This window comes from Polypterus senegalus, chromosome 17 (genome assembly GCF_016835505.1).
Source record: "Polypterus senegalus isolate Bchr_013 chromosome 17, ASM1683550v1, whole genome shotgun sequence".
Taxonomy (NCBI): Eukaryota; Metazoa; Chordata; class Cladistia; order Polypteriformes; family Polypteridae; genus Polypterus; species Polypterus senegalus.
Window position 1 is genome coordinate 29,431,554 of NC_053170.1, and position 25,230 is coordinate 29,456,783.

General features: G+C 40.2%; 1 protein-coding gene and 1 long non-coding RNA gene across 7 annotated transcripts in view; one reads left to right on the plus strand and one right to left on the minus strand.

Annotated features, from left to right (window-relative positions):
- The window catches only part of ahdc1 (AT hook, DNA binding motif, containing 1), a 321,455-nt gene that overhangs the window by 51,867 nt on the left and 244,358 nt on the right, over positions 1-25,230 (plus strand). The window lies entirely within an intron of this gene.
- On the minus strand, positions 18,453-21,791 carry LOC120517843. The gene is made up of 3 exons (XR_005631121.1): positions 21,739-21,791; positions 20,369-20,491; positions 18,453-19,450 (listed from the first exon to the last, which is right to left on the minus strand). It is a non-coding gene; the product is annotated as an uncharacterized LOC120517843 (long non-coding RNA).

Below are 25,230 nucleotides of genomic sequence, written 5' to 3' on the forward strand. Positions count from 1 at the left end.
TACAATTTTGTACACTTAATGATCCCTTGAGTAGTTGTTTTTATTTGAAATACTTTATTTGTTCAATGTCTTCATTTAATGAAACATTAAGACATTAAATGCCATGCATTTGCATAAAAACTGAGAAACTGATGTGTTCTAAAACTTTTTTTTTCCTCACACATTGATTCAATTAATTGATATTGGCAGTTAAATTCTGCTTCAAATTAAATGTACATGCACATGTTTTAATCATTTTAGTCATTCCTTGCAGTACAATTTTTTGCAGTTAAAATATGTATTTACTGTATTTATACAGGTGCTTTATATTTTATTGTTTCACACTGTACCAGCTAGTCATTCCTCATTTTAAGGTGTAATTATAAATATGGATTACCATTTTAAGTATGCAGTACTTGTTTCTTAGCAAACTTTATACTGCATGACACACACACAAATAATAAACACAATACAAGTCTATAAAAAACAGCCTAAGATGTTTGCCAAGAGGATACCAGCGTGACATTCTTAACAAATTTACAAGTAAAATAAGTTTTGCTGTTAAATATTTTCTTTTTCTATTTGAAAATGTGAGCTTCTGTGCTTAACACAAGCTCACTCATCGTCCAAACTCAGACAAGCAGCGTCCGTTTTAATTAAAGAACAAAATAAAAAGGTCTGAATTCATTAAAGTAGCTTTTCTTGTTGTTTGTTCAGTTGCACAGGATGACTCCCATGATTCTTTTTTTCTCTGTTTATTACTCCACTCTCTTCAATATAAAGTCTAATATATCAGTCTCCTCTCCCTGGTAAAGTCCGCCTTGTTTTCTCTCTGTTTACAGAAAGTTCACACCAAAAAAAAAAAAAAAAAGACGTGTAGTCGCTCAACTACCATAATACCTTGCGTAAAGGATCACTAAATTACCATAAAGCCTAGAAAAACAGGGGATGAAAAAAAATAGCTTTTTGTTATGATTTACTGATTACTGATGGAGTAATTTGTAGTGAGAATCAACCAGTTTAGATCAGTAGCCAATTGACTGGAGTATCACTTGTTAGTTTTGTTGGGTCTGCTGAATAAATCAGTTGTGTCCAATTAGTGCGTAAGGCATCAGACTACCATGTACAAGTTTGCAGGTTGAATTCCCTCCACTGTTTTACAGTGCAGCTCGGAGCAAATCGACAACCTGCCTTGTGCTCCAATTAAAAGCCATGAATCCTTGTCACATCTTTGTTTGTAAGGTGCTTTGGATGAAAATCTCAGCTGAAACAATAAATTGCATAACACACTCAAACCCACTTAATCCATTTCAGGGTTGCAGGGGAAGCTGGAGCCTATCCTATCAGCATGACTTCGGGCACAAGACAGGAACACCTGTACACACGTTGCCAGTTCCTTGCCATTAAAAAAAAGGGACACTGCCAGCAGGGCTACTGAGTGGTAAAGCCCTTGGACTATATCCCATTATCTTGAACTAGGGAGTCCTTTAGTACAAAGTTCTAAAATCTGCAGCAAAAAGCCATACTAGAGGAAGGACCCGTGAACCTTCATCTTAAGATCAGACAAAGAATCTAAATAAAATAAAAAAATATTTTCAAAAACACTCTGCAGCACAATAAACTACGAAGAGTAGAAAAGGCCCAGAAAGAGTTGCTTTAACATAGCAAGGCAATCCAAGATAAACAACTCCCAAAAACACAAATCCAAAAAGCAAAGTCAAAGCCAGTAGATACAAAGAGATAACAATAGCAAAAAAAGGAAACACTCACCAACTGCCAAGTGTATGCAGTGTACTGCCAGGGTCTGCTTGTCTGTTCAGTCTTTATTGTGTTGGTGGCAGTCCCTTGATGGAGATGGACAGGTGGCCCTGCCTATTAAGAACCATCACAAAATGTAAGGAACATAATAAAGCAATCAGAGACATATACAATTTAAATAATACACAAGGCTAATTAACAGAGCACAGGATTAATGAGCATAAATAACAATATTAACACAAACAAACAAATGAAACATAAGGAAAAAAGACATAAAAAAGGAATTGGAACATCAGTCAGGGGAAGCACAGTGACTGAAATATGACACCTATTAGATGGCTAATATGGCTCCTCTGCCTAATAAATAAATAAATTAACAGATAAATAAATATGTGTAGTACATTACAGGGACACTCCAGTCAGTTTTTTTTTTTATTGCTGATACTGATCACCAATTTCATGTTCCTAGAATCTGTTGATTTCCAATACAGATTCCATTTTTTTCTCTATCCTTTTAACTTTATTGCAATAAGCTCCTGCAAAGCTGCACATGTAAAAGCCTTATGTTCTATAATAATATGTTCACCTTTTACAATTAAACTTCAAACCACAGGTTTTACTGCAGGTGGATTATTCATCCATCCATCCATTTTCCAACCCGCTGAATCTGAACACAGGGTCACGGGGGTCTGCTGGAGCCAACACAGGGCACAAGGCAGGAACCAATCCTGGGCAGGGTGCCAATCCACCGCAGGACACACACAAACACACCCACACACCAAGCACACACTAGGGCCAATTTAGAATCGCCAATCCACCTAACCTGCATGTCTTTGGATTGTGGGAGGAAACCGGCGCCGGAGGAAACCCACGCAGACACGGGAGAACATGCAAACTCCACGCAGGGAGAACCCGGGAAGCGAACCCGGGTCTCCTAACTGCGAGGCAGCAGCGCTACCACTGCACCACCGTACCGCCCGTGGATTATTCAGTGACAGTAAAAACATTTACTAACTATACTGGAATCTATCTCATTAATGTAAATTAGAAAAAGTAATGGTCCTACAGCAGACCACTGATGGACTCCACTGATGACCTTATTCCCCATGGAGCATTCTTCTCTTATCTATACCCTTTGTCTTCTGTTGGTTAACCAACTTGAGATCCAGTTTTGTAAGTTACCTCTTCCTCTTATAAACCCTTGCTGGCTGTTATTTAGTATTTTATTTTCATATACAGGGTGGTCCATATCTAATTATGCAGATCCAGATCGTCTGGATGACTTTGACATATGCGGGGATGATTCCAGTTCGGCGCGAACTGATGATTCTTCATGTCGTCAGTTCGCACACTTCTTGATGGTCCGGGATTTTTTGGGTGATTTTCTATGTAATAAACTTAATAAGTTATAGCGTAATGAAAATTGCATAACATAATTAGATCTGGACCACCCTATAGATACTTTTCTAACTTATTTCTTATTATAGCTCCAATAATTTTGCATGGTACAGAAGTAAGACTTCCCTTCTTGAAGGTTTGAGCCACATTTGCAAATTTCCATTCTTCTGGTACTTCTCCTTTCTTAAATGACAGCTCAGATATATAGTTATTCTACTAAGATTTAGCTTTTTACATTTGTTTATAATCGGCCCAGTCCATGACCCTTTTGCTTCAATCTTACAAGTACAGAAATGTGATTATTTTGATTCAAGTCATTACGTAACTTCCATCCATCCATCCATTTTCTAACCCGCTGAATCCGAATACAGGGTCACGGGGGTCTGCTGGAGCCAATCCCAGCCAACACAGGGCACAAGGCAGGAACCAATCCTGGGCAGGGTGCCAACCCACCGCAGGACACACACAAACACACCCACACACCAAGCACACACTATGGCCAATTTAGAATCGCCAATCCACCTAACCTGCATGTCTTTGGATTGTGGGAGGAAACCGGAGCGCCCGGAGGAAACCCACGCAGACACGGGAGAACATGCAAACTCCACGCAGGGAGGACCCGGGAAGCGAACCCGGGTCTCCTAACTGCGAGGCAGCAGCGCTACCACTGCGCCACCGTGCCGCCCATTACGTAACTTAATAAGCCAAAATAGTTATTATATGCAGTATCCTAACTTTGCCTTCCATCACTTTCATAAGGACCCACTGTTGTCTTTTCCCATCTTGGCTGACTGTCACATGAGCTTCACTCAGCCAGCCTGCACATTTACCAGGCACTCTGGGAAGAGAGCAGAATGTAAACCATTATATAGCAATGGCTATTTTCTTCCAATTTAGCATTGCGTGACATGCCAATTGCAATTTACAAAGAAATTAAATTAAATAATAAATAAATAAACTTGACCCCATGAAGAAGGAGATGACGACACTCTGTATGTACTATTTAGATGTGCTGAGCTCCAAACCAGTGCACTGGACCATTATGTCAAGCAGTTATGCTCCTGGATTTCTGTGATCCATTATATTTTCAGTTTTGATAGACCTTCAGGTACCCAACAATTTAAATGGTTAGTTTTGAGGGTATTATTATTATTATTATCCATCATTATTATTATTAACATATATTTGGTGCATATCTTTATCCAAGATCAGAAAACCTCACAGCTGTTTCCAGGTTTTGAAGCACAGATAGGTTGGGAGTCCTGCTCCAGGGTCACACAGTGAGGCCAATACCAGACCAGAACTGGCAGCCTGGAGGTGTAAAGTCAAGTTCCTTAGTCCATCATTAAGGGGTTTACCTATCAGGTACTTGTTTATCTCCCAGTTTTTCTTCTTCTTGTACAGTAGTATGCTTCTTTTCAAACCGATCAATATCTCACTTTTTTAACATCCTGGTGGGCACTGTACTGTTACTCAATGAGAGGGAGCGAGAACATTGCTGCATCCTCAGCATTTCTCCTGAGATTTAGCTTTATTTATTTATTTATGGTCAGTGGAGGGTTAAGGCACATCGGTTGCAGTTTCTTCAGTGACAACACAAATCACCATGGCGACCTTTATTTTAAAAGAACCCTTCCAGGCTGTCACTGGGTAAAACACTTCATTGGTTTGGTACGGCGTGTGCTCGGCAGGGCTTTTTTAAAAATCACGCTTCAGACAGGACATATTGAGACGCAATTTTACACTTCCTAATCACTCAGCTCTACTGGTATCCAGCTTTCATGCTCCATATGGCAAGGCCGATATCAGCACTGCGGACTCCGATAGCATTCTGAAAATGTGCACTACACAAAGAAGAAAATGTGTGTGCACGCCCTGCATATTTCATTCCGATTATTCCCTCTGTTGCCCCTTGTGAGGCATTGGTCATTTGCCACCATCTTCAGGACTGGGTGGTTGTGATGGGGTTTCTTTTGCCAGACATGAACTACTTGCTTAATAGTCCTTAATTTAATAACATCAGGACTGTTCACTCCCATGACCAGATTGTTCAAATGCTTAATCTGAACAGGGTTCACTGGGATCTGGGATGGCAAGGGGTGATCTGTGGATGTGTAGGTGATTTTTGGTAATTGCATGATGGAGCATGGCTTTCATTCTATGTTATTTTAGGATGACCTCCGTTCTAATTCTAGCCTAGTTACTTTCTATATAAAGTTCGTCATTTTCCACATATGGTTTTTGCCCCAGGTGTTCTAGTTTTCTTCCATTTCTGGAAAACTAACCGATTCGGGTGACTGATGAATTCTAACATGAATAATTTGACTGATATTAGGTCCTCAGTCTACCTTTTTTTGTTGGTTTTGCATTTATTGTGCATTTATTTTATTTTGTATTTTTACTTTATCCTCAATGCATTACCTACAATTCTGACTTTTGTGTATAAGGAAGAGGCCCCTTAGTTGTAAATTTCTCCAAGTGGCTGTGGTCATTGGTAGTGCAGTCACCTGAATGGAAACATAGAAGCGGCTCCAAAGGCCACTGCTCATTTACATGGCATTAGTTAGCTGTCAATGTTTTCACTGCTTCTATTGTTGTATTTTCTTTTGTAATGAGAAGTCAAGCAAAATGATACTTTTTATTGGCTAACTAAAAAATTACAATGTACAAGCTTCCAAGGCCCTTCTTTCAGGATGAAGCTAGCATGTTGTAATCTTTTTACTTGGCCAATAAAAGGTTTAATTTTGCTTGACTTTTCATTGTATTTTCTTTTGTTAGTCTATGGCAGTGATTCTCAAACTCAGGCCTGGCGACCCCCACATGGCTGCAGGTTATTGTTCTAATAACTTTCATAATCAGCGAGTCATTTTGCCTCTTTTTGGTCTAATTCAGTTAGCAGGTCTTTCTTTTCCTCTTCTCTTATTCTGCATTCAGAAAAGAACGGCAGTGTGATCTTTACATTTCTAAGAATTTTAAAAGTATTTGTATTTTTTGCTATAACTTTAAATGCCTGCATCTTTTGTTGTTTTCCTGTTCCTTTTTTCTTTGTAGTTTTCTCCCTTAATTATGTTCTAATATTGACAGCAACAAGCAGAGCAGAAACCCAGGAAAATTAAACTGAATGCTGAAAGGCTGCAGTTACTTCAGCATCAGACCTTCTAAGAGCCTTATTAAACAACGGATTAAATAACCGGAACAGCTTGAAAAGCAGAATGAAAATCATGATGAATGATGAGTAAATTCATAAAAACTAAGTTAAAAAACACAAATAAGTAACAAAAAATGACATATAGCAACATATAACATGTTTTTGTCTTTCAAAAATATTCAGTGACAGGTGGAGCCCCCTTCTTTTCAATAACTGGCAGAAACTGCTTCTCATCCATAGAGTCTGTCAGTTTCTTGATCTGTTCACAAAATGCCACTCAAAGAGGTGTATTATCTTCTGACACAGCAAATCTCATGTTTGAGAATGGCCCACAAGTTTTCAATAGGACTTTAAGGATAACTTTGGTATTTTTTAAGTCAAACATTTTTTAAGTCATAAACATGGTCTCATAAAATTGTGTCCTAAAGTTAAGTGTTGCCATAAATTAAAAAAAAAAGTCCAGTCTGTTGTGGCTTTTTGCAATCGAAGCCATGGCACATGGAGTTGTCTTATTGGGTATACCCAGTACTCCCTGTTCTGTTGGCTTCTTCCTTCTCCTCATGATGTGAAGTGTGGGGGTACAGGCTGTCCGCTGTGGATTGATGTGCATGCTCAGATACCGTACATATACTTCTAAGAACGGTGTGGGGTAAGTGGCCTTTGGTGGTAAAATACGTGGAATATTGCTGAGAACTGGGGTGTCCCCTTGGAGGTCAGTTTGTGATGTGCTACTTTGCTCTGGTTTGCAAAGCACAAACAGGGAACTGCTGTAACAGCATTCCAGCCCAATTCAAGCCATGGGTACAACAAATCAACACAAACCAGGAGCAACGGCATGGTCTGGTCAGAATAAACACTTGTGCAGCTCAGTAAAAAGGTCCCCGACAGATTAGGAACAAAGAGGAGGAGGACAATGTACAAAGTTCACAATATTATGTATTTTCTTCTTTTCTGTACAGTGCTGATAACATTCACTTCATTGCACTGGCCAAGTAAATCTGCACCCTGCAAATGTCAATGCTGTATGTAATAAGTTAAAGTAAACCCTAATTCAGTGTATATTGCTTCTGATCTAAACCCTTTAAAACTTTGTAATGGTACAGGATTATCGAAGAAAGTGTTAACAGTCCAATCGGATTGAAGCTATCAATTTTACAGGGTGTGCTACAGGTCAAAATTATATTTATACCCAAAATTCCCTTTATTCCTACTTATTACCTTTTGAAATGCAAAAAGAACAGTTTCCTAAAAAGTTGCGTTTTCCAATGACCATCAATAAAAGCCAAGTTTAGTGACTAGGAAAAGCAGTACAATCATACAGCACATATCACTCATTTTTGCTTTGTAGCTGGATGGCTCCTTTTGACTTTTTCAAACCATACGACAACACCATGTCTCAAGTTATTTGTTTACCTTTAAACAGATTACTCCATCTTGTTTCTGTCATGTGCCACAGCTCTTTCACTATTTCACACTTCCAAAACTTGTGTAATACATTTTCTTCTTCTCTGCAACCTTCTCTTGGGCACATTTTCCCTCTGTCTAAATGCAGCTCTCATCAGTAACACCTCCATTACACTCTGCCATGCAATACCTTTTTGTTTTTATGTGTTGTCTGTTTCCATACTATCTCTATTCCTCACATACCAAAAACTTTGTTCTTATTTGCTAGTAGCTTCTTCTCTGTAATTTTAAACAAGCCTCCCCATATTACTCGGCTTTTGCCTTCCCTTTTGTACATTCTTAACACTTTGGTACTTTTGTAATGTTTTAAGTCTTTTATTTCAACTTTTTTTAAGCCAGTTTGTACCGCTATCCCCGGGGCAAACAACTAAACCCCGAGTTAAGGCACGATTAGAAAACTGCTAGTGTAAAGCAGTTCAATATCTATCGGGCAACGTGACCAACCCTCGTCCTTTAATTGACCCCCACCACCTGTCCCAGCCTAGCATTAACCACAAGCCATGACACCAAATAAAGAAGAAGCTAAAGAACAAATATATTATTTTACATATATAAAGAAAAACAAACAAATAAATACCTAACAATCGAAACCCCCCCCTCTCTGGTTTAAACACGTGATGTTCGTAAATAAGAAAACCCAGACTGTCCAAATGGGTTTACTGTCCTTATTGTTCAGGGCAAAGAGAAACCCTAACGGAATACGCTGGCTGTCGAGCCGATAACAATAAAGTTTAGTCCTACCGGTCCAAGATATTCGTCAGCGAAATCAAAGAAAAAAGAGTCCGTCTTCAGAGACGCGTCTCCCTTGTGTCGCTGAGTCTCCCAAAAAGAAAAAGAACTTGTTCCAGCAGATCCATTTCTTGGCGCTACCTTGTCCTTCTCTTTGCTCCGCCACAAGATGTCTCCCTTTCCCCCCTTCTTTTCCGGCTTTTAAGTTTTCAACACCAACCGCCCTGTCCGAGTTATGACCTCCCCCTTAAAGGTGTATTTACAGCATCCTTTTTCCCTGTAATGCACCCAAAGAGGCAGCAACCGCCCACAGAATAATAGCACATGTGGCATCCGCTACAAGTTTATATAATTTTACTGATTTCAGTGCTGTACCAAACAAATGCCTCTCCATGTCTGCCATTTTGTATTTAATGCTATGTTCACTATTGTGGCGGTGAACGTTAAAAACCCTAGCTTGCAGAAATCAGGAAAAATCTTTTCGTCCTTTATCTTTTTCGCTCATTACTCGTCTATTCCTTTTGCACTTTAACCCTAACAACCAAACAAATTAGGTTCTCATTACCCCCACCAATTAATCTTCTTGGAGGAAATAGTACTGCTGCTACTTATAAGACCATGGAAAATATAGTTGTTCTTCCTAAAAGAATCTTCCTCTTCATTGTCAATTTCCTTAAGATCCATAGACCAATCTTTCTCTTAATTTTGTTTTTTTAGAGTCCTCCAGTTTCCCTATCTGTAACATTTGTAGTTTTTATCCTGCATTGTGGTTTCTCTGTACCCCTTCCCACAATACACAGTCACTTTGCTTTATATTCAGTGTTGATCGTGATGCCTCACAAAACATATTGGCTTGCTGTATTGCTGCATTGACTCGCCAGCTATCTCAGCATATTACTGCCTGTCATCCATACAGTCATACACTTTTGCCTGCCGGTCATTACTTCATCAAGCCCTCTTGTCTCTTTATCTCTCTTTATTTTACTTGCCAGTGTTTCTATACAGTTTACAAGTAGCAACACCAACATCAGACATCCTTACCAAAATTCATTGCACCACATGAATGTGTAGTATATTGCAGAGTATTTGAACGTGTTAGCTTGAATTAAATTTTTGCATGAATAATCTTCCATACTTTTCCCAGCTGCACTGAAAAAGAGGTAGAAACCAGTAAGAAATTTGGCGCCAGTCTCACAGTCATCCACATATCCACATTTGCTCACATTGAGCCAATTTTAATCATAAAGTTGGTCCTAGAAGAGTATCTTCTTATATAATACGCCACCATGGCTGTCCATTTGTCTGTCCAGGATTTTAAATCACCTGTTGCTCACAAACTGTTTGAACTATTGACCTGAGATTTGGTAATATACTACGTGACGTCTGCTATCCGCTTTCGTGGTGATGATTGACCTCTAAGGTTATTCCTATTTTTATTTTATTTTATTGTAGAATCTTCTATTGGCAGCGGCCAGCACGGCGGCCATGTGGCACATGCGTATGGGCGCCGTTCTCATTCCTACCACCTACGCCATCACTTCCCCTTCCTCTTTATATCTTAAATCATTCTTGAGGCAGATTGAAGATTTAAGTGCCAGCTTAAGTTAAAAATTAAGAAAAATGTACTAAGTAATTGCAACACAAAAACTGACTTAATCAATTTTAACGAGAAAAGATGTTGATGAAAGAAGAGAAGAAGTAGGCCACTAGGGTGGAGAAAAGAAGAGCTGCTCAGGAAGCAGCAAGCGCATCAACCTCTGAGCAAACGACTGCGAAACGTACAGAGGAAGAGGATGAAAACCAGGAATGCTCAAGTCAAGTGTATTCACTGCATGTTATTGTGCAGTCCGCTGTTACTCCATCCACTTTCCAGTCCACTGAATCCGAACACAGAGTCACGGGGTGTCTGCCGGAGCCAATCCCAGCCATACTTGGGATATAAAAATCTTTCCAGCATATCCTTGGACTGCCCAGAGTTCTCTTCCCAGTTGGACATGCCTGAAACACCTCTGCTAGGAGGCGTCTAGGTGATATCCCAATCAGATGCCCGGACCACCTCAACTAGCGTCTGTCAGCAGTGGCTCTACTTTGAGCTCCTCACTTTATCTCTAAGGCCGAGTCCAAACGCCCTGTGAAAGAAGCTCATTTCTGCCAAATGTATCTGTGATCTAGCTCTTTCAGCCACTACCCAAAGCATGTGGTTATAGGTGAGAGTAGAAATGTAGATCAACTGGTAAATCAAGTGCTTTGCCTTTTGGCTCAGCTCTCTGTATTCTCTGCAACTGACCGGTACAACGGGCTGGATTAAATAGTTGCAATCTGAATAGTTCTGGCAGTAATGGAATGGTATGAGTGTACCCTCACCATTGAGGCAACCACCTTTCTGCAACATTAGGGGGTCAGTGTGTAGCATACTGACACCAAGAGATAAATGCAAAGACACCAGTGGATAAACGAATGTGGGGTAACAGCGCAATAACAACGTGCTGGAGCTTTGAGGTGTGCTTTGGGACTCTTTGGTTTGAGCAGGCCAGGGTTAAGTGGCTAAACATTTACCAGCATATAATGGCAAATGCAGATTGCTTCTTGGCAAGGATGTCTGCTACCAAGGTGACAGTGGCCCCTATCCATCACAGCGAAGTCAGCTTTAGCTGATTTAAAAGCCATGGAGGGTTTCTTGTGCACCTTGCTTGGCCTCACTGTGTGGGAGATACAATTGCCTACTGTTTGTTCTTCTGCCCTGTCTCGGGTTTTCAGAAGGAGGTTTTATCTTTCTTTTTTTTGTTTTGGTGCTCTTCTGATTAAATTTCTCCCTGCTGTGCAGCTAGAAATCAGTCCTCCAGAAACAAATTCCTTTGTGTGCAACGTGAAACAAGCTGTGATTTTTTTTTTTCTATAGGCTTTTAATAAAAGCCTGCCTTAACCTGTCACTGAGGCATGGCAGCGCTCCTGTCAGGGCCCAGGGCACCGATTCCAGAAGAAGTCTGGATAAACTGAAAACGCTAATGCTTATTATGATAGCAATTTGTTTAGAAAAAAAAGTCTTCTTTTGTTACCCTGTTAGTGAGCCAACTTCTTATAAACATAGGGCCACTGTGACTCACAAGTAGGCCTACCTCCAAATCACTGAACTGTTCCCACTAAGTCTTTGATGGCTTCCAGCTCTGTGAACTTTGCCCAGCTGCAGTCTACACAAAATTACTGAGCCGTTCTCAGTCGGACTCTGGCAGGATCCATTCCAGTGAACCCTTTGCATCTGTGTTCTCACCTAAAGCACTGAGCCATTCCCGTTCCAGTTCTTTGAAACAACATGGCTCAGTGAATCCTTCGCCATTTTTGTCTATCAGAGGGCAGTTCTACCTGTCTTTGCCAAGATATAACCCAATGACTCCCCTTCTCTTTACGATCTGAGGCCGATTTATGACTAAATCACTAATTTTGTTAGGGCCCCAGTACAGTGAGCCCTTATCAGGTATTTATCCTACCTCAGAGTAGGACATGAGAAGTGGGTATGAAGTATCTTTCACCCACTCTCATAAGAATGAATAACGTCACGAATTTACCACATCCCGATGCCACAAGATCTATCTATAGTGCCTTTCAATATCTATCTATCTATCTATCTATCTATCTATCTATCTATCTATCTATCTATCTAAGGGAAATCATAAGCTATTTAAAGTAGGAGGGAAACCATAGTAAGGTAGGATATTGCATTAAGCTACTCATAATTGTTTCCACTTCACAATGAACATCAAGAAAAATACTGTAACAATAATCAAGATGCAAAGCCAGAGACACTCACACACACACACACACACACTACATGAGAGTAAAACCTGGTAACAGGCACATTTATTTAACAATGAATGATCTACAACCGTACCTTCCCGCTGTTACAGACATGGAGAGCACCCCACAAAGGTAACAGTTAATGAAACTGCATATCTTGTACTCTTTCTGAAGTTGTATTCACTCTTCCAGCGTTCCTAATCATTTTCCAGACTTATGTGCCTTGTCTGTCTCCATGATTTCTTCCTTATTTTTGTAAGGTTCTACTTATCCAATACCCCAGGAGCTGGCCTGCCTGTTTGAACCTTCCTGGGCTTATAAAGTGCAATACGAATGTTGCAGGAGTTAATGGAATGCAGAGCCCAGTGCACCTGTGTGACATTTTGCTGTTAATTACCCATCTAGCCCCACTTATTTTCAGGGTAATATGCTGGTTACAACACTACAGCTTGTATCTATGGCCACCCATGTGTTGATACTATGCTATCATTTGCATTTCACATATGTGTGCTCATCCGGTCTTGGGACAATAGTCGTTATGTGTGTGCCAATTTTCATGAATGCAGCTTGCTTTTAATTACCTCACATGTTGCAAGGCTATTCAAATTTGGTGCAAAATTAGAAAAATGATTGGTTGTGACATACTCAAACTATTCCTATTGCAAACCTACCTATTCCCTTTAGCCAAAAAATGTAACATTACCAACACGTTTGTTTTGGCTGACAGGACATGGCTTCTCCATGTAAAAGGAGCAATCACTTATTGTACAAGATATATTATATTATTCCAAATCTGTCAGATTGATTTTTATGAATTCTTTGTTGTCCTGTGTTTTCAAAACATTCAGTCTTTCCTGGGATGTGCCAATCTGTGCCTGAACACCATCTTCTGGCAACACCTAGCAAGTTTGGATAGATCATGAGCTCTCCTGTATCCTAGTGAAGTTGGGAGTAGTTTCCAAATTTAGGAAAATTGATAAAATGCTTTTCTGTTCCTAAGAGCAGGACCAAATTTACAGCACTCCGAGATTTTTAAGCCAGATAAGATCATTTTCCTACTCTGACATACTTGATAAATTCAGGCACTGGTATATGCCAGATCCTACACTAGTGTGGTGTTCCCTGCCATGGACTGTTGAGGGTCAAGCTTTTACCCGAAGTACTGAGCCATTTACACACTCCTGTTTTGAGAACGCCGATTTCTATGAAACCTCTCCATTTGCAGTCTGTCAGCTAACAGACCAATACCCAAATCCTTGATCTATTCACACTTCCACTCTTTGTAGTGTTCCAAACCAGTCAGCAATTCCCAATTTTTGCCTGATAGTAGAGAGTCCTATACCCAATCCAATGAGCCATTCCCATTCTTTGACAGTCTAGTCATTTGTAGCCTGTCAGGATAGCAGGACTGTACCTAAGGGTGTGTCCTCTCCCGGTTATTGCCAAGCTCTATTACAAGTGTGTTGTTCCCATCCACAGTCTTGTAGAGGGCAGGCCAAAACCCAAATCACTGAACCATTCCCACTGTTTGCATTGTTTCCAAATTTCCTTGCAGCAGATCTTTCAACTTTTTGGCTTCCAAGATTTGTAATACATTTAGTCTTACCTAGTCTGCATTATGAAACATGCAATTTTAGCCGTAACATATCTCATAGTCACACATGATAGCTCTCAGACGTACAAGACTCAAATCAGCAAGGTAGTGGTAAAACTCAAAACCAGAAATAACCTAATGCAGAGGTTGGCTTCCACTTCTTGGAGAGCATCCTTTACACATCATCGTTGATCCTAGTGTACTTCATATAGCCCAACTGTCAACACATCAGGGACAATGGCACACAACTGAATGAGAACCATCACAGGCACCATGCACTTAACACCTACCGAGTGGCTTCCTGGCCTCAGTAACATCACCCTACTGCATCTCTGGCACTGATAAGCTTCACTTCGTGAGTACGACAAAATAATGTAAAGTGACAGCCTGGCTGTCCAAAATGCTATCCTCAATACTCCACCAGTTCAGCTAAGGTCAAGAAAACCGTCGCTTGGCCTTGCAGAACAACTTTCTGCAAGAAATATGGGAGGAAGCCTGGTCCAACAATAACAGAAATTGCCTGATCTTTAACAACACAATGACTAGTGACAATTCAAGAGAGTTCCAGGTGCTGTGTAAAGCATTGTTCAATCTCAACCGACTTCAAACATAGCACAGAAAGTGTAACATCGCAAAGTTAAGTGGGGTCTTCCCGTCGACCTATGTTTAGTCCGTGAACATCCAGAGCAGACGTCATATTATTGGATTGCCCCATATTATCATATCGGGGCAATGTACACAACTTTGCCAACCTGAAGGATAAGGCCATTGTCTGGTTTAAGAATTAAATTTGTGAAGATGTAGAAACCAATTTAAATCATTTTGTATTCCCTTTTTATTCATTCAATTTTTGCAAAATCCATATGAATTAATAAAAGTAAATTCCCACTCTTGTAATTTGAACTAACTTGTCCCAGTAACCCCTTTCCATCCTCTTTCTCTTAGACAGTAGGACTATAACTAATGCATTAAGCCATTCGGACTTCTGCTGTTTAACGGGATCCACCAGGTCTTTCACAGCCCTGGTCTTTGGGAGTGTTCAACTCAGTATAACATTGTTCAGTTTAGGTTATTTTTATATCATGCTCGTCACCAAGTAACATATGTCCCCACACTATTTTGTAGGACAAGCCTACACCCAAATCACACCCAACTAATCCATCTGAGCAAATCCACAATTTTCCTGCAACAAAAGTGTTAAGGGCAGATTTCACACAAATGTTGGAAAGTTTTTCTTCACTCACTGAACCACAGACACATGGAATCAATTACCAAGAAGTATGGTGGACAGAATCCTATTTTGGGCAATCTCATTGAATAGGATGGACAAGCTCATTGGGCTGAGTGTTCCAATGTTCAATCTAATGTTTGGGACAATCTACCCAGTGCACCCTAACTTAAGTCTATCAGACAGCAGGAATATACCTAAATCACTAAGTCATTTGACAAGATCTGACCCAGTGAAGACACAGCATTTCACATTACAGTTTCACAGATGTCAGGCTGATAACGGCATCACTGAGCCACTTTCATGCCCATTTTTGATATGATCCAACTTAGTGAACCTGTTTAATGTGGAATTTCTTGGAGTACCGTCATGTCCCCAATGTGTTATGCCATTCAAGCTCTTGGTCTATAACCAGTGTGTCATTCCCACTTTCGTTCTCTCTCTCAGGGCTGCTGTATCTGATCAATCAAGCCATTTCTGGCTGGAGTCTATCATGGGGCACTCCCATACCCAATTCACTGAGATTGTTCCCACTCCAGTGTGACATTCCAACCCACAGTATAATGGGGAGCTCACCAGAGATACTGGCCTGTTTCTTTTTTGGACCTCTAAATAGACCCTGCCTTGTGTGAAATTCTTATATGCTGGTTCAGATGGCAGGCTACCAGGATATATGCTACCCAATCTCTAAGCCATTCCTGCTCCTGATTTTTTTTTTTTTTTTGGTGAACCGGTCTAGCTTGACATTCCCATCCAAAGTCTCTCGGAAACCAGGCTTTACCTGAAACAGTGAGCCTTTCCCAATCTTGTTTTTGATAGGATTCTTAAGAACATAAAAAATTTGAGAAAGAGGTAGTGACCACTGAGTCCATAGAGCTTGTCTGTATGACAAATAACTATGCTATCCAGATACTTCTTAATGATTGTAATTTTTCCTTCTTCAATTGCATTGCTCAGTAGTTTGTTCCAGATTCATCTCTTAGTTGTAGCATACAAGACAGCAGTCCTGAGCCCAAAAGCACTGAGCTTATTTTCACTTGGGATCTTTAGCAGCATTCACCCACTATCAAACTAATTAACCATTTCCACCCAGTCTGTCAGTGCAGACCCACACTGAACCATGTAGGCCAACCCAGCTCTGAAGCTACAGTCTCGCTGAGAAACTGGGATGAATTGTCCTTAAAAGGCAAGCGGACAGCTTCAAAACTGAAGTACTGTAGTCTCAATTAGTGTACCTCCTTGTACTTATGTGCTTCATCCAGAGTTAGTTTCCTGCCTTGTCCTTGATGCTTCTCCATTTGTCCCTGAATTGGATAAGTGGGTTCTGAATGGATTGAACTTGCGGTCACGTTTCAGACTGTAACCTCTCCTGTTAAAACGTGTGTCCTTATCTGGATGTTTTAAAGGACAGGATCATCAGTACAAAGCTCTCTCTGTCCTCTCTCTCTCTCTCACACTCAGTTGTGGTCCACAGCTAAACACGAAAGGCGTAGCTACACAGAGTCCATTGTTCCACTCCTCACCAGTGAGTCCATTCCACCGAGGGCTGTTCTAGTCCAGGCAACCTGCCACGTAATGTGCAAGCCAGACTGTAGCGACAGACATCAAAGAGTCGGCAGGAGGCTTTCCAGAGCTTAAATAAGGAAGCTTTGCAGTCGCCTCTCCAGCAGCAGATAACATCGGGGGTCTGAAATCTGCAGGCAAGGTCACCCTCCCCTCCTCCGTTCTGTACCTGCTTGCTGCTGTGTCCCTCGAGGATCGGCGGTATTGACAGGTATAAATCATTTGTATTCACCGGGAGTGTGAGAGTCCAATTCTCTTCTCTTGTGTCTCCTGGCTACTTGTTTTTTTTTTTTGTTTTTTTTCTTTCTCTCCTCTAATGCCGGATGAAGCAGAGAAGGCTGCCAGTGCTTCAGAGCCTGACTGCAGATAGAGGCTGTAATACCCTCTGACCTCAATTTATCTTCCTACACTGAGCACTCGGCTCCCAAGCAGGGGAAGCGAGCTCATTAGTGCAGGCAGCAAAGCACGCTGCAGGTGTACCGTACCTGTCCGCCAGCCGCTCGCCGGCTAACGAGAGCTCTTTAACGAGCAGCACATTCCCTGCTATTGGAGAGATTGTGTTGATTTTCTTTCTTTTTTTGTGCAGATGGCTTTTTTTTAAACACTTTTTCAAGATTTTTTTTTCCCCTTGTCTTAACTGGCTGCAGGGGGCTCCTCACTAATTCTCATTACTGGCTCATAGCCTCTGATCTGCTGTATGCTGACAGAGAGTGAGTGAGTGAGGGAATGGGAGAGAGAGAGAGAGAGAGCAGATGAGTGAAATCCTGAAATTTCTTTGCATCAGGAAGGCCTCTGGACTTCACGGTCAGGCCTTGCTGTTAATTTCATGGTAGGTGGGGGCGTTTAGGGGAGGGCAGAAAAACAGAGAAAAAAGTGCACTGAAACGAGAAAGAAAAAAAAAAACAGACAATTGGTGGCTTATTTAGAGCGGCAGACTGGTGGGGAGGACATTCCACACAGCTGGGTTTTGGTATGTGCTGTGTCGGGTCGGAAGCACGCAAGTCACCCATCACCTCCCTCCCCCTTAAAACTTAGCGTCGCTCACCTTAGTGTTTCAAACAGAAATGAACATCTGCTCATTGTAAAATCGCTCAGCCTCCCACTAATTTTTTTTTTTACTTTATGGGTTTGCTGACTTGCAGTCATGTTTATGTACTCGTTTTGCTCTTTTTTTTTTCCTGATTCAATGCTGTAAGCCGCAGCCCTCAAATCTCCTTTCAGACTCCCTCAGACAGTATGAGAACCACTCCTCTAAGACACATGTGTAGTATCAGATTCCATCGAGAATATTTAAGGAGGTCTGCTGTAACAGTCATGGCCGTGCCATCACATTTTAATTACATTTACAGTATATACATAGAGCATACAAGGTGCACTGTGTGCCATGGCTGCACACACAGATGCCCGGGTGCCAATGCAGATCTTTGGGCTAGAAGAAGTGAGCTGGCTGATCTGCAATTACAAGCGAACTAAGCTCTTCCTCTTTTAGAGTGATTTTTTATTTCATTTACTATTAATTATGTTGATAAAAAAATGAATGGAAGGATGGCCGGAACCCAGTTTGTCGATACATATTCCGTTTTGAAATGTATGTATATATGTGAATATCAAAAAATATGGAGTATGCATAATATACTGTGTTTATGCAGTATATTTGTGTGTATGTATTGTATTAAATACATGCATGCATCGTGTTGTGATGCATCAGCGCTACTACTGTGCTACCATACTATTTTATTAAATACAGCACATTTACATGAAGAAATATACTGATCCCTCACAACATTAAAACCCCCCTACCTAATATTGTGTAGGTCCCCCTCATGCCACCAAGACAGTTCTGACTCCACAAGACCTCTGAGGATGTCCTGTGGTATCTGGCACTAAACGTTAGCAGTAGATCCTTTAAGTCTTGTAAGTTGAAAGGAAAGGTCTCCATTGATCGGACTTGATTTCCCAGAACGTTCACAGATGTTCGATCAGATTAAGTTCTACAGAATTTGGAGGCCAAGTCATCACCTTAAACTTAGTGTCATATTCTTTAAACCATTCCTAAACAGTTTTCACAGTGTGTCAGGGCACATTACCTTGCTGAAATAGCCCACTGTCTTCAGGTAGTACCATTGCCATGAAGGAGTTTACATGCTCTGCAACAGTCTTTAGGTAAGTGGTACATGTCAGAGTAAGACTGACATGAATGCCAGGACCCATGTTTCCCAGCAGAACTTTTGCAAGAGCATCACACTGCATCTGCTGCATTGCCTTCTTTCCGTAATGTGTCTCTTCCTCAGGTAAACGACACACACACACCTGGTCATCCACATGATCTTAAAGAAAACATGATTCATCAGACCAGTCAACCTTATTCCATTGCTCCTTGGTCCAGTTCTGATACTCATTGTAGACACTTTCGGTGGTTGACAGGGGTCAGCATGAGCTCACTGACCAGTCTGTGGCAGTGCAACCCCATACGCAGCTAGTTGTAATACACTGTGTGTTCTGACACCTTTATGTCACAGCCATCATTAAGTTTTTCTGCAGTCTGTGCTATAGTAGCTCTTCTGTGGGATCAGACCAGACAGGCTATCCTTCACTCCCCACATGAATCAATGAACCTTGGGCACTCATGATCCTTTCACCAGTGCACCAGTTGTCCCTGTTCCAAAGAGCATCTGTTTTTAAATATTTCCTCATGGTGGAACGCCAACTTCTGGGATGGCAGCTGACTGTTTAGTTGGCAAGGTAGAAGGAGCTTGTGGCTTGGAAACTGATGTCTTCTGGATCCTTCTCTTCCATTCTAAAGGAACAAAAGTAAACTGCATCAGTGGATATTCAATACTCTTAATTTACCCCCTTCATTTACCTTTTCCAAGACCTGTTTTTTTCATAACATTTTAATATAAACTGTTTTTATAGATCTGCTGGTCAATTATGTGCACTAGTTTTAGTGGCTTTTTTGATAGTAACAATAGTGTCCTTATACATACACATGTGCATACACCCATTCTCAAATCCACATAATCAATTTAGGGTTGCAGGATAAAGTAACCAGATTCACCATCTGGTCTGACACAAATGTCTTAGTGATATGGAAGTAAAATGCCAGTCAGATACAATAAGAAATTGCAAACTCCCACAGATAATTACCAAGCTTAGAATTTGAACCCAGTGTTTTAAGTCCACGAGGCAACTGCGCTAAACCAGCTGTAACACCAAGTTACCCTTGAGTGTCTATATTAGTCCTTTTACACCGACTTATGTAGGGCCCTTCTGAAGTAGCACAATCCAGTAGGTGCCTGTTGCTGCAATGGTGTGTGCCGTGTTCAGCAGAAGTGGTAAACATTTTGGTTAGATACTTATTTCAGTCCAAATCATTAAGACAATGTGTAATACTACAGCATTTTCATCCACTACAATATGCTCAAATCACCAAATCACCCTTTGACTTCAGGTTTGCATGTACTATGATCTGCCACTTTGCATGCCTACACCAACTAATTAGAATTTTCCATTGTGTCCTTGTAGTCTTTTGAAAAAAGCAACATGGCTCTGTAGATGCTCTCCTGCTCCCCTGTAGGTGTTACTTATTCCCGCCTTTTAAATAGGAGATCTTTGAGGATCCCAGAATGAATAACACACACACACACACACACAGGCATGCAGGCGCACACACACACACACACACACACTTATAAACAAGCACACACACGCTTACTCTTGCAGATTCCTATCCCGCTGTCTGTGTTGAAGGCCTCCAATTGGCTGTCAGGTTGTCAGGGGAAAGCTTTTGCTGCAGAGACAGTTCACAATCCGTGAAGTAACGATTTACCTTGAAATCCTGGGCGAGGAGAAGGGAAAAGTGAGGAAAAAAAAAAAATAGATCAGAGCTGAATCCTGAATCAACAAGGAGCTTTACCAAGCTGTGTGGCATCCAGCACATGTGAAAGGAGCACTGATAGAACTTGCCGCTCATCCAGTGATAGATTGACAAAATCTCAGAATCATATAGAATGAGCCCTTCAGCCTTCGTTTGAATGTGGTGTTTGTTATTTTGAGAATGTTTGAACCTTCTGCATTGTGTCACCACTGCTACCATTTAAAGGTACACAACTGAAAATTGCATGAAGTTAAGAGGGGAGAAATGATATGGCACCACAGCAGTATGGGTAGAAACTGTAGAGGACATGTCTTTTGGTTATGCTGCACGGTGACTGTACTGAGAAATCTGGGAAGATCATTCCCAATTGTTCGGATGTAGGAAAGAATTAAAGAAGTCATGCTTCCCAGTTATGGTTTAATGACTGGTCAGTTTTAAGAGTTTATGCAACAGAGTGACTGGACATTTCAAGTATAGGTGAGAATGGTATTCAAAAGATTGGTCCTCTCAGCAGAAATGATTGAGGAATTGGATCTCTGCTATGTGATAGAGTGACTGTTCAGGTTACATGGGAGCAGAAGTGGACTTTAAACTGAGTAAATGCTTCACAGTTATGCAATAGAGTGGCTGGTCAACTTGGACATAAAGGTTAGGCTGAAGTGCTGAGATGGTGGTGTGTAACAGGGGTGCACATCAGAGAACCGTCCTGTCTTCCTTCTTCTTTAACCTCTACACAAAGGACTTCCAGTATAATGCCAGCTATTACCATCTACAGAAGTTCTCAGTTGACTCCTTCATTACTGATTGATCGGTAATGGTGTCCAGTCAGAGTACAAGAGGCTGGTGGAGAACTTTGTCTTTTGGTGCAGGGAGGACCACCTGTAGCTCAACATCAACAAGACAAAAAATTGGTGGCGAACCTCTGGCATATCAAGGAAACCCTGAGACCAGTCATCATCCAGGAGGAGGAAGTGGAGGTGGTGCAGATCTATAAGTACCTAAATGGACTGGTCTGACAACACAGTGGCACTATATAAGAAGGGCCAGAGCAGACTGTATTTTCTAAAGTGACTCTGGTGTTTTGATGTGTGTAGCAAGCTACCGGAAATATCTTACCAGTCTGTTGTAGCCAGTGTGTTGGTTTAAGCTGTGGTTTCTTGGGGAAGCAATCTGAGTTCAGGGGACACACAACACCTGAACAAGCTTACCAGAAAAGCGAGCTCCATCACAGAATTAATCCCTGGACACCCTGGAGGCTGCGCTGGAAAAGAGAATGGTGGCAAAATTAGATACCATCATGTACAATTCTGCCCACCCCCTTCAAAGTGTGTTTTCTTGAAGTAACTTTAGCCACAGGTTCATTCCCCCAATGGTACAAATAGAAACCCCTTGCGGGATCTCTTCTGCCTGCTGCCATTAGGCAGTTCAGTGCTTTATTCCAATATCCTGTCCATCACTCAAACCAGAAGCTATAGAAAGATCGTACAGACACAATCTAATAGTTATTTTAGTGCAATATTTATTGTATCATATGCTTTTATTCTATTGTTTTATATTGTAATTTGAATTGGTATCCTCTGCGGTGGGTTGGCACCCTGCCCAGGATTGGTTCCTGCCTTGTGCCCTGTGTTGGCTGGGATTGGCTCCGGCAGACCCCCGTGACCCTGTATTCGGATTCAGCGGGTTAGAAAATGGATGGATGGATGGATTGGTATCCTTGCATTTTGTGTTTTTGCTGAGATATGCATTTGAATTCCCCTTTGGGATTAATGAAGTATACCTAATCTAATCTAATCGAATTTAATCTGAATATCTGGTCAACCCATATGCTGTGTATGTGCGCAAATTAAAGTGGTAAAGGAAATGTGGTCACTCCAATGTAAGTGGACGTGGTAAAGGAAGTGTCTGAGGAATACTGACTGGTTAGTTGTGATATGTTATATGAGAAGACAACTTTGGAAATGCTTACACGGCATGCCATTTGAGTGATCAGTCAGCTCAAGTATAAGTGAAAGTGGTTGTGAAATGCAATGCCTTAGAATGATTGGTCAGCTCACACAGAATTTGAAGTTGTAGAGAAATGTTATCTATAAATTAACTGGTCAGGTAAGATATGAAGGAAAAAAAAACCCAGGATGCACTTAATAGGCATGATACCAGCTGTTCAGTTAGCTCAGGAATGGACAGAAATGCTGGGGTAATGCTTCTTGTTGTGTGACCATGGTCATCTTATGTGTAAGCAGAAGTACAAGTGGTAGAGGAAATGCTTCATGGGTTTTACATAAAGTGAAGGGTCAGTTCAGAGTTAAGAAAAAATGTGTGGGCAACTACACACATCCCTACCTCCAATGTAAGTAAAAATGGCAGTGGGAAAGGAGAAGCCACTGGTTAAGATATGGCAGAAATGATGCTTCCTTGGGATGTTTTAAAAGGACTGGTCAACTATCTCTCTCTCTCTCTCCCTCTCTCTGTGTATATAACCTTATATCAGTCTTGTCTCCCTTTTCCCTCACAGCCTCAAGAAACCACCCCTTGAGTCTGGTATAAAGGAGAGATGTTCCCAGTACATATAGTCTCAAATTGAACCTGACTAGACACAAGGAAAGTCATGTATATGCTTCATGCATTTATAAACAACGGCGACTTGCTGACCTTTGCAGTGCCAGCGATTGCTTATTTTTGTGAAAAGAGTTACTTTATTTTTGTGGCATCCCTTGCCCTGCTACAATACATACCGTATATATGTATACATATGTATTTGTGTGTTTATATATATATATATATATATATATATATATGTATATATATGTATATATGTGTATATATATGTATATATATGTATATATATATGTATATATATATATATATATGTATATATATGTATATATATATATATATATATGTATATGTATATATGTATATATATATATATATATATATATATATATATATATATATATATATATATATATGTGTATATATATGTATATATGTATATGTGTATATATGTATATATATATGTATATGTATATATATATGTATATATATGTATATATATATATATATATATATATATGTATATATATGTATATGTATATATATGTATATATATATATATATATATATATATGTGTGTATATATATGTATATATATGTATATGTATATGTATATGTATATATATGTATATATATGTATATATATATATATATATATATATATATATATATATATATATATATATATATATGTGTATGTATATATAGTAACACATACATCCATTCGGAATAAAGCATCATTAGGCACCAGGCCGGAGTAAGCTCATTCCTTCAAATGGCACACACACGCCAACACCAGATCAATTTAGAATCACCAGTTGACCTAAGATACACATCTTTAGGATGTGGCAGGACAATCAGTTTACCTGGATACAAATCCATCCAGGCCCAGACAGAACATGCCAAGTACACACTGTTATTGAAAGGTATGGGGTTAATGCTGGATCTGTGAGGCACAACCACTAACTGCTGCACTACTTGCTGCCCCTGAATCCAATAATATACACTTTATCCGCTATATAGTATATTACCAGTCATCAGATTTTAATTTGTTAAAAGCTTTTTTTCCAATACAGTGAATGTTTTAATATTCTTCCTGAAGTCTACTATTTGTACCTGTATTTAAACTGATACTTTATTTATTTATTTAGGTGATACTTTAATACAAATCATAATAGTAATGATAATAGTGAAGCTATTTTTATAATGTAATCAATGGCAGAGACATAGCAGGCAAGTTTAAGTCCACCAGTTGAAAGCATTAGCTGCCCAGCTTACTCTGTCAAAAGAAGCCTTACAAATATTTCATCAATTCAACATTGGTCTGACCTATCTGGGATGCCAAGCTGGTTGTTTATCCAACAACTTGTATTTCACAAGGGTCCATGTTTTGCTTGCAACAGCATCTTGCCGACTGAATATTTTAACAGATCTTGACTTTTAGGCACTGATTCAGACCTCGGAAGAATTACAAGACTGAAACTCGATTTGCCTCCCTAACAAATGTGGTGATCCATCACAAAGGCTGAGCGCTGCGGCACACTGAGCAGTGTTTATCAATCTTGTGTTTAACGTTCAAAGGAACCTCTTGCCTGATGCTCTTAATGGTGCAGAAAATTCATTTCAAGATGATATCATCCTCATCCTCCTCTTTTTTGGAGTCAGTGGCAAATGCATAACTGTCTCTCTAGTGCTGCAGCTAACAGTTTGACTTAATGCTGTCCTCTTAAGCCATTCCCATATTTTCTTCTGAAGATGTTTATTAATGACACAGATTAAATTTGTCTTGTTTACTTTTTATACTGCTAGTGTAAATTGTGCATTATCAGGAAATGAATAAATAATTCAATGGAATGGTCAATAGAATATGTTATACCTGCATTTAATACACATATAGTATGCAAAGGGATAGTTTTTCATCTACCTAAAATGTATATTTTATTGATGCTGTTTTTGTTCCAGTGTTTTGTACTGGCAATAGAGGTCCAGCATAAGATAGTCACACCCACAGCTTATGGGAAATGTGACATTCAGTCTATAGAAACAAAAGCCCCTTTGCGTTAGAGAGATGCCAAAGATTCAGTTAGTGGGGCTGGGCAGGAAGTCTGAGTAGAGAAGAGGTGAAAGAATAAATACTCTGATGT